This window comes from Camelus ferus, chromosome 36 (assembly GCF_009834535.1).
Source record: "Camelus ferus isolate YT-003-E chromosome 36, BCGSAC_Cfer_1.0, whole genome shotgun sequence".
Taxonomy (NCBI): domain Eukaryota; kingdom Metazoa; phylum Chordata; class Mammalia; order Artiodactyla; family Camelidae; genus Camelus; species Camelus ferus.
Genome location: NC_045731.1, coordinates 12,900,635 through 12,916,992, shown reverse-complemented (window position 1 = coordinate 12,916,992; position 16,358 = coordinate 12,900,635).

Sequence of the window (16,358 nt, the reverse complement as noted above, 5' to 3'; positions counted from 1 at the left end):
TTCACAGAAAAAAAGAGGCCTATTTATTTAGCCCAAGAACAACAAAGAGGGAAAGTTAGAACTGAGGCTAACCTCTCCCTCCAGTTCTCTCAAAAAGCAGAGGGCTTAAGGACCTAGGCGTTCTTTTCCAGGATGCTGTGAGAGGAAATGAATGTGATGTAACTTGACACCTGCTGAACTACCATTCCGGGATCCTCCGCCCCACGTCTGAGGATGAGCAGGGGTTCAAAAAGCTACCATCTGAGGAAACCCACTTATGTTGCTTTTTGCTCAGCTCTCCTATAAAAAAAAAAAAATCACATCTGTCTTTTTTTTTTTTTTTTTAACCTTTGTACAGAAGTCAGAGCTTATTTCGTGTTTCTTTACCTTCTCCCAACACCGTCTCAGAGACATGGAAGCAAGCTGGGCTAGTCCAGCCCATTCCTCTGGCCAGACTCCCCCTTCACGTTTTATTTTAACTGAAATCATTAAGAACGAAACTTTAAGGCATTTCGGATACACAGGATAGAATCCAAGCTGCTAAATGCCTTGTGGTTCTGGCTCCTGGATTTCCCCATCTAATCATTATGTGCCGGTTATCCATTTCTTTTCTCCGGGCCGAATTCGTCCTGTTCGCCTGCTCCGTGAGAAGGGTTCTGGTCCCTTTGCCACTGGTGCCGTGTTGGGCGTGGCCAGTAGGGGGCGCCGGAGAGACACTGCAGCCTGGTTCTAACGTGCCCGTCTGATTGGCTCGTCTGCTTGGCTCCGCCCCCGCACCTGCCTCCCTCGGCGGCACCTGGAGCCGCCGGAGCATCCTGCTCTGGCAGCCAGGGGAGCTTCTCCGGGGCCGGCTGGAAGCTGTTTCCGGGACGCTGCCGCCGGGACCCCGGGGCCCGGCCCGGCAGCTCCTGCTCCGTGACCATTACAGCTCGCAACACTGCGTGCTCGGGTCCTGTCCGTGTGCCTCATGGTGCCTCTCCCCTGTTTGGACCCAAATTCACACACATCGCTTCTCCTTCGGGGCCAGTCGCTTCGCCGGGGCCCTGAAGACCCACCGCGCTCTCCCCTCCTGGCTTCTCTTCTCTTCCTGCAAGTTTTCACAGGTGAGTCTTGGCTTTTCTTGGTAACTTGGACTTTTCCGTCACAAGAAATCAAAATATTGTCTGTTAGTTTGTTTTGTTCGTTTGTTGGGGGGGATTGTTTGTTTGATTTTTGGTTTGTTTTTTCCCCCTTAAGTGTCTCCATTTCTTGTGAGAAACAGGTTTGGGCCAGTGCTTTGCCCAGAAAGCCCTTCACCCATGTTCATTGTGGCAAACTATTGTTTATCCTGGAAGAAATCTTCCGAACTTTATCTCTGAATTTTTTTTTGAGGTGTCTTTATGCCTTCATGGGACATAAAACTCTAGGGTTTAAGGAGCAGGAGGGACCTTAGAGAGTCTCTCACTTGACTCCCTCTCTTTAGTGATGAGGAGTTTAAGGCCTAAAGAAGGCAAATGACTCACAAGGCCCTTGGGTGCCAGGGAGTCTGTGCCAAAAAAGCCACCTCATGATCCACAGAGTCTCTTGGAGCCTCAGAATCTACTGACTCCAACTTTAGAACGTGCTTTCCTTCATCACAGGTTCTTTCTACCCTGGAGAGTTCCCCACGCTCCTGCGCTCAACTCAGGTGTCCTCAGTTCCACCCTCAGCTCACTCCCAGGAGGAAACTGTTTCCTCTCTGCAGTGGACAACTGTGGGAGCTGGTTTTCCTCCTCCTGGGCCGTGGGAGACAGGGCTTCGGTCTGCAGTGGGCTACCCCAGGCACTGCCTCTTCGAGGAGAACCTCTGCTTACCTCACCTCAAGGAGGAATGCAGTGTCTCCATGCTGTTCTTTATCACCAAGAGGATAAGCTTGCCTTTTGTTTGCCTCTGGATGCCAATGGGTTGACTTGAATTTCAGAAATTCCTTGAAATGTACTTATTTTGGAAATGGCCATGATGGGGGAGCTCTCAGGCAGCTGTGGCTTGATTTGGGACTGGAGCTGGGGTGGCTGACAAGGTTGGGACGGGAATGCAGAGCTGGCATGTTGGGATCTCATCCAGATGCACGTGGCTCTCACACGCTGTGGCCCAGGTGGCCTGGGGAGGAGGAGCGGGTCACCCCTCCCGCATCGCCGCTGTGTCCTCTCGGAGCCCAGGAGGGAGGCAAGAGGCAGCCAGGTCTCCACTTCAGATGGGAGGTGCTGCCTGGGCTCCCTCACAACACAACGCGGTCAGCAGTGAAGGATGTAAGTACATTATGATGTAAACAACTGGTAGCAAGTTCAAATGTGGAAAACACAAGAGTTCCAGATGCCAGACAGCAGACAGGTGTCTTTGCTGCCTTTGGGCCTGCTGAAATCTGTCTAAAATATTGCCCTGCTGTTCCCCAGGCTGGAAATCTAAACACCTCCTTTGACCTTCCAACTCCTACCTAGTTTCCAGCATCTAGTTAAATCCCTTCCGCTTTCAAGGAACCGCATGTGTTTCTTCAGTTCCTTGTAATCTCTCTTTACCAAAGATGCTGACTGTATCACAAAATGTAAAACTTCAAGATACATTATATCATATATTGCTTGTTCATTGTTTCATGGGTTTTAACTGCAATCCTTAATATTATCTATAACGTGCTTGAATGTCTGTCTCTCTTCCTTTCTCTTTCTCTCTCTTAGACACACACACACACGCGCGCACACACACACAATTTCTCAAAGTGTTATATAAGAACTTCTGAGAGTCCCTAAGGCCAGCTCAGGGAGTCCACAAGCTGTTAAGTTTTAATAACTGTATGAACTGGATGTTCTTCATAATTTTCCACCCAAACCTTGCCTGTGGCAATGGGACTGAATGCAGAACCAGGTAAGACGATACAGGTGTCTTCTGTTAAGCCCGACATGAAATACACTTGTAAAAAGGTGAGACAATGCAGTTTATCTCACTAATTATTTTTGTTCTGAAACAGATAACCTGTTTCTAAAATGTTGTTATTTATGTAAACATATAGTAGAGTCATTACTGTTATTTTAAGTGAATGATATTTTTAAAGTCTTAGGTTTAATTTCCAATGTTTTAACTATCCATGGACATAATCTAATGTCTACCTAATCCGCAGACACTAAAGTGCTTTAGAGTCCTCAATGATTTTTTTAGGAATTTAAAGGGCTCCTGAGATCAAAATGATTGAAAACCTCTGGTTTATTGTGGCGCATACACACACACACACACACACACACACACACACACACACATATATATATATATATATATATGTATGTATGTATTTTTTTTTCCCTTTTGAGAGTTGGGCAACTCTGCAAACAAGCATGATATACTACGAAATGCAAGTTCATAATTAGGACCGAGTATGGGCTAAAGATGTGGATTTTGAGCCCCAGACTTTTGGGTGGGGGAAAAACATGAGTTGTTCAGACTGATATGCGCATGTGTTAAAAGATATCTGAAGAGTGGGAAGGTTATTTGGAAAAGATGAGCTGAGCCCAGCACAGCAAAGGGGGTGCAGGGAGGTGTGTTCCACTCCCCTCTGCCTCCACTCCTTGCACCCCAGTTCTTCATACACCCTCTGAGTCCGGGCGACAGCACAGAGGGAATGTGAGGCTGGCAGGCAAAGGCTGGTCCATGGGATGTTTCAGGCTCTTCCTGCAGATGTCCCTTTACTGGTGGAGTGGTCTGGCGTAGGAGGGTCGGCTGTCCAGAAGATGGCTACCATGAAATGCAAGTAAGAGGGAGCGTGTGGGAAATGACACCTGGAGGAAGAATCTTCCAGAAGGAGAATACAGCTCTAAGGAAGCTTTCTGACCAAAAGACATTTAAAAAAAAAAAATTGTACGATTTCTTTGAAAACCTATACACTGCTTTTTTTGTAAATGCTTAGTTTATCAGGGAAGAGTTGCAATGATTCACATCTGTGTCAGTGGCTTTTTGTACGTAGACAGACGCAAGCCTGGACTGCCTCCTCTGAGTGGTTTTCATTTTTGTGCACTCTTCCCCAACACTTCCCCATTTCAGCTAATTGCATTCTCCATTGTATCTGCTACCTCACCCGCGTTTTTCTCGACAGCACAGCACCATTGTCCTCTGAATGTGTCTGTCCTCCTTTAAATCTTCGCCTTGACCTTCACTCTCCTTACACAGTCATCTTATTTCTTTCCTTTTCACTTTTTAGCAATCTCCAAAATTCCAGTGTAAGAATGGAGGCACGTATGAATAGCAGACTGAATTCTAAGTCCCAGGACTGACATCTGCAATGGCCCAACGTTTGATCTTAAATATTCTCTCCACCTTTCTGTGACTCAAGTACCCGATTTGCAAAGTTATTGTGATGATGGCCAATCCTTCATATTTTATAGAAAATTAGAGAAAATGAAAGGATAGTATATATTCACCTATTTTATTATTTTTTGTTGAAGTATAGTCAATAAACAATGTTGTGTTAGTTTCTGGTGCACGGCATAGTGATTCAGTTGTACGTATATATTCCTTTTCATATTCTTTTGAATTCTAGTCTATTCCAAGGAATTGAATATAGTTCCCTGTGCTGTACAGTAGGACCTTGTTGTTAATCTATTTTATATGTAGTAGTTAGTATCTGCAAATCTCAAGTTCCCAATTTATCCCTCCATAAAGAAAGATAAAGAATGACACTACATAAAGATAAAAAGAGTGATGCAGGAAGAGGATATTACACGTGTTAACATCTATGCACCCAGTAGAGGAGGAGCCGGATACATAAAACAAGGGCTAACAGGTGCCTGTCTTAGACATAAGCAATGTGCTGGGAAGCAGGCAACAGGTGTAGCGCCATCCTTATCCCAAGGCACTCAGGCGTTGTCCTCTGACCTCTATTCTTTCACTTATTGTCCTCAAATTATACTTTCCTTTTTGCCATAAGCAAAACCTTCCCTTCATTTACTCCATGCACTGTCACTGGATTGCTGATTATGATTTGGCCATTATTTTGGGAACTGTGGATTAAGTTAAGTGAAATATGGCGTCATGGTTCTCTCGACTATGGAGAGGCTACATATTATTTTATAAGACAGACACACAGGCAGATTTATTAGCTAGGAAAGGCTAGAGTCTGCTGCAGTAACAAGTAAGCCCCAATTTCCAGTGGCTTAACCCAATGTGGTAATTATTCTCCAAAGATGACCAACAGCTATTCCTCCCCTCCCTGTATTTCCGTGATGAACCTCCCATCAGGGTGTGGAACATTTTTCCTCCCCTGCAATCCAGGTTGGTCCTGTGATTTGCTCTGACCACCTGCGTGTGCTAGTCTCAGACCTGGTTCTTGAGAGGCCTGGCAGCCTCTACTCTTGCTCTCTTGGAACACAACCATACGCTGTCGGGAAGTCCACATCATTCTGTTAGAGAAAGCCCCGGGGGATGAGACCATGTGGAGTGGGGCAGCCACATGGAGCGGGACTGTGCGACAGAGAAATAGTGTTTGTGTCAGCCTCAACCAGCTTCCTGAATTGAGTGGCCAAGTAAGAAATTCAATCCAAAGCAGAAAACAGTACGCTCCTTCAATGCGTCCATTGATACCAAGTTGAGGGTCAGGTGATGCTGAGAACATTGCTGGCTACCTGGGCAAGTTCCTTCCTCTTTCCTGCTGGAAGGATGGGGCTTACAGGACTCTGCTTGAGATCTGCGGTCCTTTTGATGCAGCCGGTCAGATGCCATGGGACAGAAAAGCCTGCCCTTGTACCAGATGACACAAGTGTGTGTCCTGGCACTGACTTTAATGGTGCACCTGGGTTTCAAAAAAGAAAAAACAGAAACCCAAATTCCTCTCTTTTTCTTTTGGGATTCAGTCCTAACACCATTTTGTTTAAATTTCATAGGTTTAAGTTTCATCAAAGTAGAATTTGTTTATGTAAAATTACATACCAGATGTTCACTGCCGTAGAAGTTGTGGGGTATTTTATTGCCAATGTGACCCTGGTGGATTCTGCAATTATAAACTGAAGCAAGGTTGTTTATATAAGGTTTCAGCCATGGACAGTGTAGAAATATGGTGATGAGGGAGGCCTATGGTCTCAAAGACAGAGCTGCTTTATTCTTTCTAAATATCTCTTTTTGGAGCGGATGTCTTAGAGCTTGTAAAAGTTGGGATTTGGAGAAGTGCAAATTAGTGGCAAGATTTTATAACTTTGAAAGTATTTTATGAATCTTGCCACCAGCCTGGCACATGTGGTTAGGGGTAATATACAGTAATATATGAGGTCCTGGAGCTTGAAGTCAACTCCTTCGTCTAGAGTAGTCACTGTCAACCTCAAGTCACAGCCGTGCCCCCTGCAGGTTTGTTAAAACACAAATTGCCAAGCCCCACCCTGAGTTTCTATTCAGAAGCCTAGGGTATAGCTCAAGAATTTGTATTTCTGTCAAGTTCCCACGTAGCCCTTACTATTGGCCCAAGGACCCCACATTAAGAACCTGTTTTATAACAATAATCCGTGAGGCTGGCTGCACACTAGCCTTCGTGAATCAAAGTCTGTAAAGGGAAGGTTCACCTTTACTGCAGCTGATTGAGTAGGTGGCCAACCAAACTGACGAGTGACCAGGGGCCCATGGTCTGGTGTGAAAGATTGACTGGGCCAATCAGCTTGTTCTTCTCTGGAATATGGACCACCCCAGTGATGGGTGAGAGCCAATCCTGAGGGAGGCATGAGGTTAAGTCTTGCCCAGCAGACCAAACGCACGCACAGGGCTTCTCAAGTGACATCTTGCTGTGGAATCCCCTGGAGGGCTTTAGGGAAGATTTGAGAACCACTGCCATAACTAAAAGAGGGGATGAGGGGACAGGAGCAGTGACCAGCAGGTGAAGCAAGGTCATAGACGTGCAGAAGGAGTGGACCACCCACATGGGCGGCTTCAAAGTGTGGCCACTATGTGAGCTGCAGCAACGTCACCAGGGGCTTGTTAGAAATTCAGAATGGCCATCATTAAAACGTCCACTAATGAGAAATTCTAAAGAGGGGATGGAGAAAGGGGAACCCTCCTACACTGTTGGAGTGAATGAAATTTGGTGCAGCCATTATGCAAAGCAGTGTGGAGATTTCTCAAAAAGCTAAAAATAGACTTACTTTATGATCCAGCAATCCCATTCTAATTCAAAAAGATACATGCACCCCGGTGTTCACAGCAGCACTGTTTACAACAGCCAAGACATGGAAGCAACCTAAATGTCCATCGACAAATGACTGGATAAAGAAGTCTATTTCTACAATGGAATACTACTCAGCCATAAAAAAGAATAAAATAATACCATTTGCAGCAACGTGGATGGACCTGGAAATCGTCATTCTAAGTGAAGTAAGGGAGAAAGAGAAAGAAAAAGCCCTTCCTGACATCTTGGTTCTGTACTGATCAGCACTGTGGGCTCAGAAAGCGTCAGTTTCCTCTTTTGGAAATAGTAACACCTTGCTCATTACACCCTCCCACTTACTGTACGGTGACAACTTGCAAATTGCTGATGGTGATTTCAGCATGGCACAGTGTTTTTTCAGTAGCCTAAGATATTATTTATCTGGGACTAAGGTTATCTGGGACATTATTCAGGTCATTATTATCAGTAAGAGCTTGGTACCACTGGAAATCCTCCAGAGATCAAGTGAGACACCCTGTAAAGTCACGCGGTTTCCCACTTTGGCAGGAGATGAGCAAGTCTCGATGACTATCTGACGGGCAGAGTGAGCAGGAGGTAAAGCCAGGTGATACCTGGGGTCTTGCAGGATCTGAGACGCTCGAACGTTTTGCTGTTTGCCAGCTTGTTATTTTGGAAAATTAGCAAGATAAGCTAGGATTAAAATCATCCCACAGAACCATTTAGCCTGCAGAAAATTATTTGCAAATCTATTTGTATTTTATCTGAATTCTGCTATTTTATATAAACCACTCTACACATTTCTAATCAAGATTTGGAAACTATCCATGATTAGTCTTGTCAATATGCTTTCTTAATATTTAATACCAAAATATCCAGGCAACTCAGTGAAAGCAATAGTAAATTGATATTAAAAATTCCATCTCCATCCCAAAGTCTTCCTTGAAATCCAGACTTCTGTATTTAACTGTCTATTTCCTTCCTACACTTGAACTGAGAGGCATGTCTAAAATCAAACTCGGAATCCTAGTCCCTGAGGTCCCGGGGTTGCTCAGTGAATTATCACTCCCTTCCTTCTTCCGCAGCTCCACCTCTGCCCGGACTTCCCGGGAGGAGTGAATGTCCCTCCCCTCGGGTGCTGTTTGCTTTGGGGCGTACATCTTGCTTTGGCCAGTGGACGTAGGGGACAGGGTGGTGCCAGCTCTGAGCTGGGGCCAGGAAGGTATTCTGTGACTTCACTTCTCCTGGGGTTTCCATCTTCTATCCTGAGAACAATGTGCCCCAGTTAGTTGTGGCCCCTTCATCCCAGGATGGAGGAAAAACTCGTGGAGCAGAGCTGTCCTGGATTGCTCCAGATCAGCAACCCCGAGAACTAACTTGTTTTTGTGCGCTGCCACTATTTTATGGTTGGTTTGCTTTGCAGCGTGACTAATATCGTTGCCACACTGGCTCCTCCTACAATTTTTCCCTTTTATTTTTCCTTCATTGATATTATGAAAACCTTTATGTGAAACAAATATAGAAGCTATGAAGAACCAAGCTGAACAACCGTAAAAATACGTGCTGTGTTTTGTTGTGTGTTTGTTTCATTTTGCTACTCTTTTCTCTCCCTTCTTCCCTGAAACATTCAAAAAGAAACCCCAAGATATCACATTATTTCAATCACCCCCACCACGAACTTCAGTAAGAATCTCAAAACTAACAGACACTATTTTATTTTTTTATTGTTTTATTATGTAGCCAATTTTTTAAAAATAATAACACACTTAGATTTTTATTCAAAATGATGAAGGTATTTCCACATCTCATAAGGGGGTAAACATCTTAAAAGACCAATATAAACACATTTTAAATTTTGGTGAATTTGGTTATTTTCTATTATAGATAAGAAACTCACAACATGGTATGAAAATATTGTCTCAATGACTAAATCACTGCACATTTATCCTCTACCTGTATAGTTTTGCATCTATTAATAACAATAACAGAAAGCTAAAAACGTCTGTGACATTATGAATTTTAAGTTCTTCCAAAGCAGCAGTTAGAAGGGCTTAGGAGCAATGGAGACCCTTAGACAGGGCTGTTCGCAGACACTATTTTATGATGCCTGTGTTCTTAGCCCATCCAACAAAATAATCATTCTAAAGTTATTTTCTAGTGGGACAGCTTGAAGAGTTATGTCTCGAGTTACTTTTAAGTAGAGTAACTTTTAATTAGAATATGATCCCCTTTCTTACTGTTAATTTGATTTCATCTCCTTGGCTTGTTGAAGAAACGGGGTCAGTGGTCCTGTGGAACATGTCACATTCTGGCTTTGGCTAATTGCTACTTTATGGTGATCTTTAACTTGTTTTTGTAGCCCAGACGTGTTAGTAGTGGATTAGAAGTTGGATGTAAAGGCTTTATTAGAGTCAAGTTCAAATGTGTTCTAGAAAGGGGAGAAAAGTACTTTGTGGGGATACCATGGACTGTCTGTTCCGTCCATCAGTGTCTGTGTGATGCCTGGTTATCTCAGGTTTAGAGAGGATGTATATCACTTATTTATTTAATAAAATATAATCCAGTGTTTTTAAGTAATAATTATATATATGATTACATAATATTAATAATGTATATATATATTTCATCCCTTTGTTATGCAAAAGGTGACATGCTATATACATTTTTCTATTTCTTGCCTTTTTTTGACTTCATGATATATTCTGCAGGTAACTCCATATCAGTATATGGAAATCTCTTCATCCTTTTCTATAGCTGCGTAGTACTCCCCTGTGTAAATATTCCATAGTTTATTCCATGAGCTCCATTGATGGACATTTGAATTTAGAATGTCTTCTTAATAAAAATCATACCCATTGAATGCAGTTGTACATTTATTCCATTTTATTTTTGCAGATGTATGTTTTGGATTGAATCCTAGAGCAGGACTGCAAAATCAAACACTAAATGTATATTTGATGCTGTTGGACCTTACCAACTTCTGTACAGGGGCTGTACCGTCTTGTATGTTCATGAGTAACACAGGGGAAATAAACATACCTCTCAGTCTTGCCATTAGAGTAGGTTATCAAATGTTCCCACGTAGGCATACTTACATTTCTTTTCTTATAAGTGACGTAGATTGTACATTCACAATTCAAGGGTCATTCGCAGTGATTTTTCTTTGACTCATTTCATATCTGTTATTATTTTCCAAATATTACTTTAGGGAATGTTATTATTTGTTGCTCTCTTTCTTATCAATTTTAATAGCTTTTTAATATATGAGGAATAGTAACTCTTTCTTATTTACACTTATTTATCATTGTCTTTTGCTTTTGCTCTTGGGGGAAGGGGCTTGCAAAACGTTTTATTACTACCTGTGTGTGAGATTATTTTGCAGTGTTCTTTGTTATTCAATCCTTGTAAGATTTTGTATCATCCTTAGTCTCTGTTATAGTCAATTCATTTTAAAAAAAACACAACATTTTCTTTATCTTGGGAAATATGTTAAGTAATATTATATCTCTCTGATCTTTACAGGTTTGGTTCCATATAAAATCATCTGGCCTTTTCATAAGGTTCTTGCTTTCACATTTTTCTCCCTTCTACCAACTTTGGTCAGGTTAGACTTCCTCTTTCCACTAGGGTTATTTTTCAAAATTATATTTTTCCTAGAAAGTTATCTCTTTCATCTAGGTTTTTGCATTCATTTGAATAAATTTGTACCAAACAACTCCTTTTATTTTGGGGGGAAATTTCATTTGTTTTAAATTTTATTTTCTCATTGATATTTTTCTACAAAAAAAAAATGTGTATTTGTGCATTCTCTCCAGTGTGGAATAAGGTAGCTGGTTATTTGGTTGATTCACTGATCTTTCAAGTAACCAACATTTGGTTTCTTTCATTAGTTTTCCTAAGTTTTCAATAATCTGTCTGTAATGACTTCTTCTTGAAAAAATTGATTGATTGATTGATTGAGTATAGTCAGTTACATTGTGTCAGTTTCTGGTGTTTTTTATGTCCTTCTGCTTTCCTTTGGTTTAGTTTGTTCTTTTCCTCAATTTCTGATTTAGAAGCTTACCCTATGTATTATCATTTTTATTGTTCTGAGTATTCAGGACTCTGGACTTTCCTCTGAGTCCTCTATCACCTGTGCTCCATGTACTCTGATGTGAAATGTTTTCATTATCATTGTCAGTCCTCTGTTGTTATTCAACCTTCCTCTTTGATCAGTAATATTTTTGATACTGAGTTTATTTTGTTTCTATTTTTATTTTCTCTTTAGTTTCCAGGTAGAGAGACGTGTGTGTGTTTGTGGATAGGTGGGTTGTTTTTACTGATTCCTAGTTTTACGGCACTGTAATCAGGGTATGCTCTTTTCTTGTGTGTATATATATATGTGTGTGTGTATATATATATATTTTATTGAAGTGTTGTCAGTTTATAATCTTGTGTCAATTTCTGGTGTACAGCATAATACTTCAGTCATACATAAACATACATAAATTTATATATTCTTTTTCACCATAAGTTACTCCAAGATTTCAAATAGAGTTCCCTGTGCTGTACAGTATGAACTTGTTGTTTATCTATTTTATATATATTAGTTAGTATCTGCAAATTTCGAACTCTCAGTTTATCCCTTCCCACCCTCTTCCCCCTGGTAACCATAAGTTTGTTTTCTATGTCTATGAGTCTGTTTCTGTTTTATAAATACATTTGTTTGTCTTTTTTTTTTTTTAGAGTCCACATATAAGTGATATTATATAATATTTTTCTTTCCCTTTCTGGCTTACTTCACTTAGAATGATGATCTCCAGGTCCATCCATGTTGCTGCAAATGGCATTATTTTATTCTTTTTTATGGCTGAGTAGTATTCCATTGTATAAATATACCACAACTCCTTTATCCAGTTATCTATCGATGGACATTTAGGTTGTTTCCATGTCTTGGCTGTTGTATATAGTGCTGCTGTGAACATTGGGGTGCATGTATCTTAACAGTATGAAGATTCCTCAAAAGACTAAAAATAGACTTACCATATGATCCAGCAATCCCACTCTGGGGCATATATCTGGAGGGAACTCTAATTCAAAAAGTGTATGCTCTTTATATAATTTTTTTCAAACTTTATTGCCTTTTTTATGGTCTGTTAGATAGTTTCATGAATGATCCATGTACACTTGAAGAAAAAAGGTAGCTTCCTCAATATCAGGATTCCGGGTTTTTTCTTATATATGTGTATATATATATATATATATATATATATATATATATATGACTTATTTTATTGATTATGAAATTTAGTCTATATGGCTACTTAACACTTGAAATGTGATTTGTCCTCATGGAGATGTGATAAAAGTACAGAATACAAACCATATTTTAAAGACTTAGAACAAATAAAAAATATCTCACTAATGATTCTTTAAATTGATTATATAATAAAATTAAAATATTTTAGACTGTATTAAATGAAATGTACTTAAAAATTAATTTGACCTGTTTTTTTCACTTTCTTACTTTGACTTTTAGAATATTTAAATTACATCTGTGGCTTATATACATGCAGCTCCCATTGTATTTCTTTTGGACAACGCTGTTTAAAACCCTTCTTAGATTTTTAGCTCCATTAGTCCAAAGTTGTCTCCCCTATCATTGAGGTGTTTTTTGCTCTGTGCATCTCCTGTAGTTTCTGCTGTATGAGAATTGCTGATTTTGCGGTGTTATCGGACACGTAGATGGTGATATTGGTTGCATCTTCATTGTTACGACCTGTAGTGTTATGAAATGTCCTTTTAAGCCTTGCTGAACAGATTTGTTCAGCACTTGTACAAAATGGGTTTTGTCAATGAAAAAAATCTACAATCCTTGCTTTTCTATACAGCAGTTTTCTTTTTGTCAATAGGAATCTTTTTGGTCACTTGTTTGTTTGCTTTCAAGGTGTGAGTTCATGCCTCCTCTCTCATTTCCTGGCTGACTCTCCATGCCGGGGTCCATGGAACTCTCCTCTTCATGGAAGTCAGGTCTCTGCCAAAAGTCACCCAGCAGTGCAGCTTCTCCAAGCTATCTAAAGCACCCTTTTTACTCTCTGTCCCTTCACGCTGCTTGATTTCCCTTTTTGGCACTCATCCCCATCTTACATCGTGAATGTGAATTATTTAGCGTCTGACTTGCATGAGCTCGGGGACTCTGTTCTCGAGGACTGGCATTTCCCTGGGTCGTACAGTGATGCCTGGCTCCTGGAAGAAGCGCAGAATATACTCACTGGATGAATGCGTGCATCCCTGAATGAGAAGCCAGCGATCTGGGATGCTGTAGTTTAAAGCACACAGCTCAAACACATTTCCTCTTTCTGTTTGGGTAGGCTGGCAGCGTTTCGGTGGTGGCCACCATCTGCGTTTTGTCTCCGTTTGGTCTGTGGTGCTTTATAGCAACAGGAGTGGTAACTGAGTCAAGCACTAACCAGGAGGCTGGAAGCCACTGGGAAAAGGGAGTGGAATTGGGAGAATTAGTTACACAGCTGGCAGGGTTGCTGAGAAGCATATACACCATGGTTTGCAGTCTCTACAGGAAATAGCAAAAGCTGGGAGCTGCTGCAACCCAACGGTCTCAGGGACATGCAAGGAGGTGGCAGACCCAGCAAAGATGCCAGGGTCACCCAGAGCAGTCTTGGACCATGGGGGGCATGTGTGGTAGGAGATGGCATCTCAGGCCCATTGCTGCTGCCACCTGACGGCTTCTGAAGCAGAGAGAAAGGGGAGAATGACCCTGGTTCCCCCTTTTCCCTTCACCAGACTTCTACTAGCATCTCCCATCAGAGGAACCCTTTCCAGAAGCTTCTAGACACAAGATCCTGGGAAACCTGGCCTCAGGATTCTCCTCCTGCAGTGACACGGAGCAGAGGAGAGGAACGGGGTGGTCAGATGGTCTGGGGGAAACTGGCCAAACGCCTCTTACATTTGAGACGTAACCCCTGACGTTGACGTCATTCACTACGGGCGTTAAAGACCTGCTAGTCGGCGTCTTTATTGGCGCTTTTGCCCCAGTTAATGTCAAATTATTCTCATTTTTCTAGCCAAAAAAAAAAAAAAAAAAAAAAAAGAAAGAAAGAAAGAAAGAAAAGACTGCCAGTTAACTAAAAAATTAATTAGATTTGCTATTTTGAGTTTGTAATCATGAGTAAGTGCTTCACGTACCTATGGTTGCATGTTTACTTACATATTTTGTCTCTATGTATGTATCTTTCTGTATCTTTGTCTACATCTGTGCATCAGAATTTATCTGATTTCCTTCACACCCTTGGAACTCAGACTATCTCAGAGATTCTTTAAAGCATCCCACTCAAAAATGCTGTTTCACTCATGTGTATCTAAAAACTTAGCACAGCCAAACATCCTGTAACCCTCCTGTGTAACGGGGACTTGTTTCAGTTCTTCATATAGATTAACTCGTTTACTCCCTACACCAGTTCTTCCGAGGCCAGTGCTAGAGGGGGTCCCACTTTACAGGTGAGCACACTGAGGCACAGAGGGTTATGCGACGTGCTCGTGGCCACACGGCTCCTGAGAAGCAGGACCAGGCTTTGAACCAGCCCGCTGCATCAGGTGTGGGTGATTTCAACCACCACGGGACGCTGCCTCTCGGCTTTCAAAGCCCAAAGAGCTCCAACCCTCGACTTTCAGGTGTTCTCTCATCAGAAAAAATACCCATTTTCTGTGTTGGATTATGGTTTACTTTTGTATGAGGTCTCATCAGCTTCTTCCAAGAAAACATTTAAATGGAAGAGAGGAGGGAGGTCTCGGTGAAAGCGGGGCTCCAGGAAGGTGGGGGGCCCTTCAGTGCAGGACACAGATGCCACACATACTGAAAACGCACGTTGCCGGTGACGTTTCTCACGCTGTAGCCTTGTGCATTTCGTGTTGTGCTTATCTGAGTGCTTTGTGGGTTTGTGTCCAAATTGGCTACATAAAAACAAAGTGACTTGTGGATATCTGCCTATTAAAGATAATAGACAAAGGCAAAGGGCCAGTGTATGTTTTTATTCTACACTAAAACCACAAACCTATTTGCTAAATTAAAAAAGACTCATACCTTTATTTCAGTGTTTTGTAAACCGAATTAAAAAAAAACTATTTTCTTATACTTTTACACTTTCAAATATCTGTTTTGAAATACCGTAGACTCAGCCACACATTTTTTCCCCCTAGTATTTCCAGAACTATGTAGATGTTCAGGTCCAAAGTACATGGATTGTAAAGCTGAAAGGGTCTTAGTGATATTGGTTACTTTCTGTAAGTACAGCTAGGAGACAAAAACTAACTTCTGTTTTCCATAGCAGCCATTAGCAGAGGTTAAAAAGTTCTTATTAATTGAAAGGGATTTCTAAGTTGGAAGAAAGAAAAAACAAACAAACGAACAATCAGATACAGTCCGTGGCACACAGGAAAAAAGCATTAAACATGGTCCAGGAAAAGCCTGTTCCTGTAGCTGAAGACAGCGGGGAGAGGGTGACTTGACAACATAAAACCTTTTGGGCAGTGCATTTCCTGTATCTCAAAAACCAGTGGGAAACCTGCAGCCCAGTCCACGCCAGCAGGTGATGCTCTGAGGTCGGCGGGCTCCAGCTGCGAGGTGAGTCTCCAGATCTTCCTCCTGTGGCAGCCGGGTGATGCCAGGAGGGGCTTCTCCTAAGTAGAGCTGGTGTCACCTGACTCTACCACCCATGTGATTTCACTCACCACAACTCATGGTCCACCAATTTTATATGAAACCAAAAAAAAATGTAAAGAGGAGGACTTGGAAAAGAGATGAGGGTGAAGGAGACATTGAGAACCACAGGAATCTGAAAGGAGAGAAGGAAGCGTGCTCTTCCTCTCGGAGATACCATGGAAGTAGAATTTAGATCATCTGACCAACAGCAAAGAAGGAGCCACGTGGCTTCTGAGAAAGGAAAGTGTTGAAGCATCATTTAGAGACCATGGATGCGGAAGGAGGACATTCAGGTAACAGAACTCGGTGCTGATGCAAAAGGTGATTTCAAGAGACTGAGATGCTGAGTTGCCCATACGTGCAGGAATCTCCCAGCCATTGTCCAGGATGTGCCTCATCCACCTCCTGCGTGGACCTTCAGATCCAGCTCACAGCTGAGTGAAACTCGGGCAAATTCACCAACTGTTATTTCCAGGAAATATGCATTTTCTTTCAATTCTGGACTCTTCTGGGGAGTAGGTGAAGAAGATTATCATTCAAGGC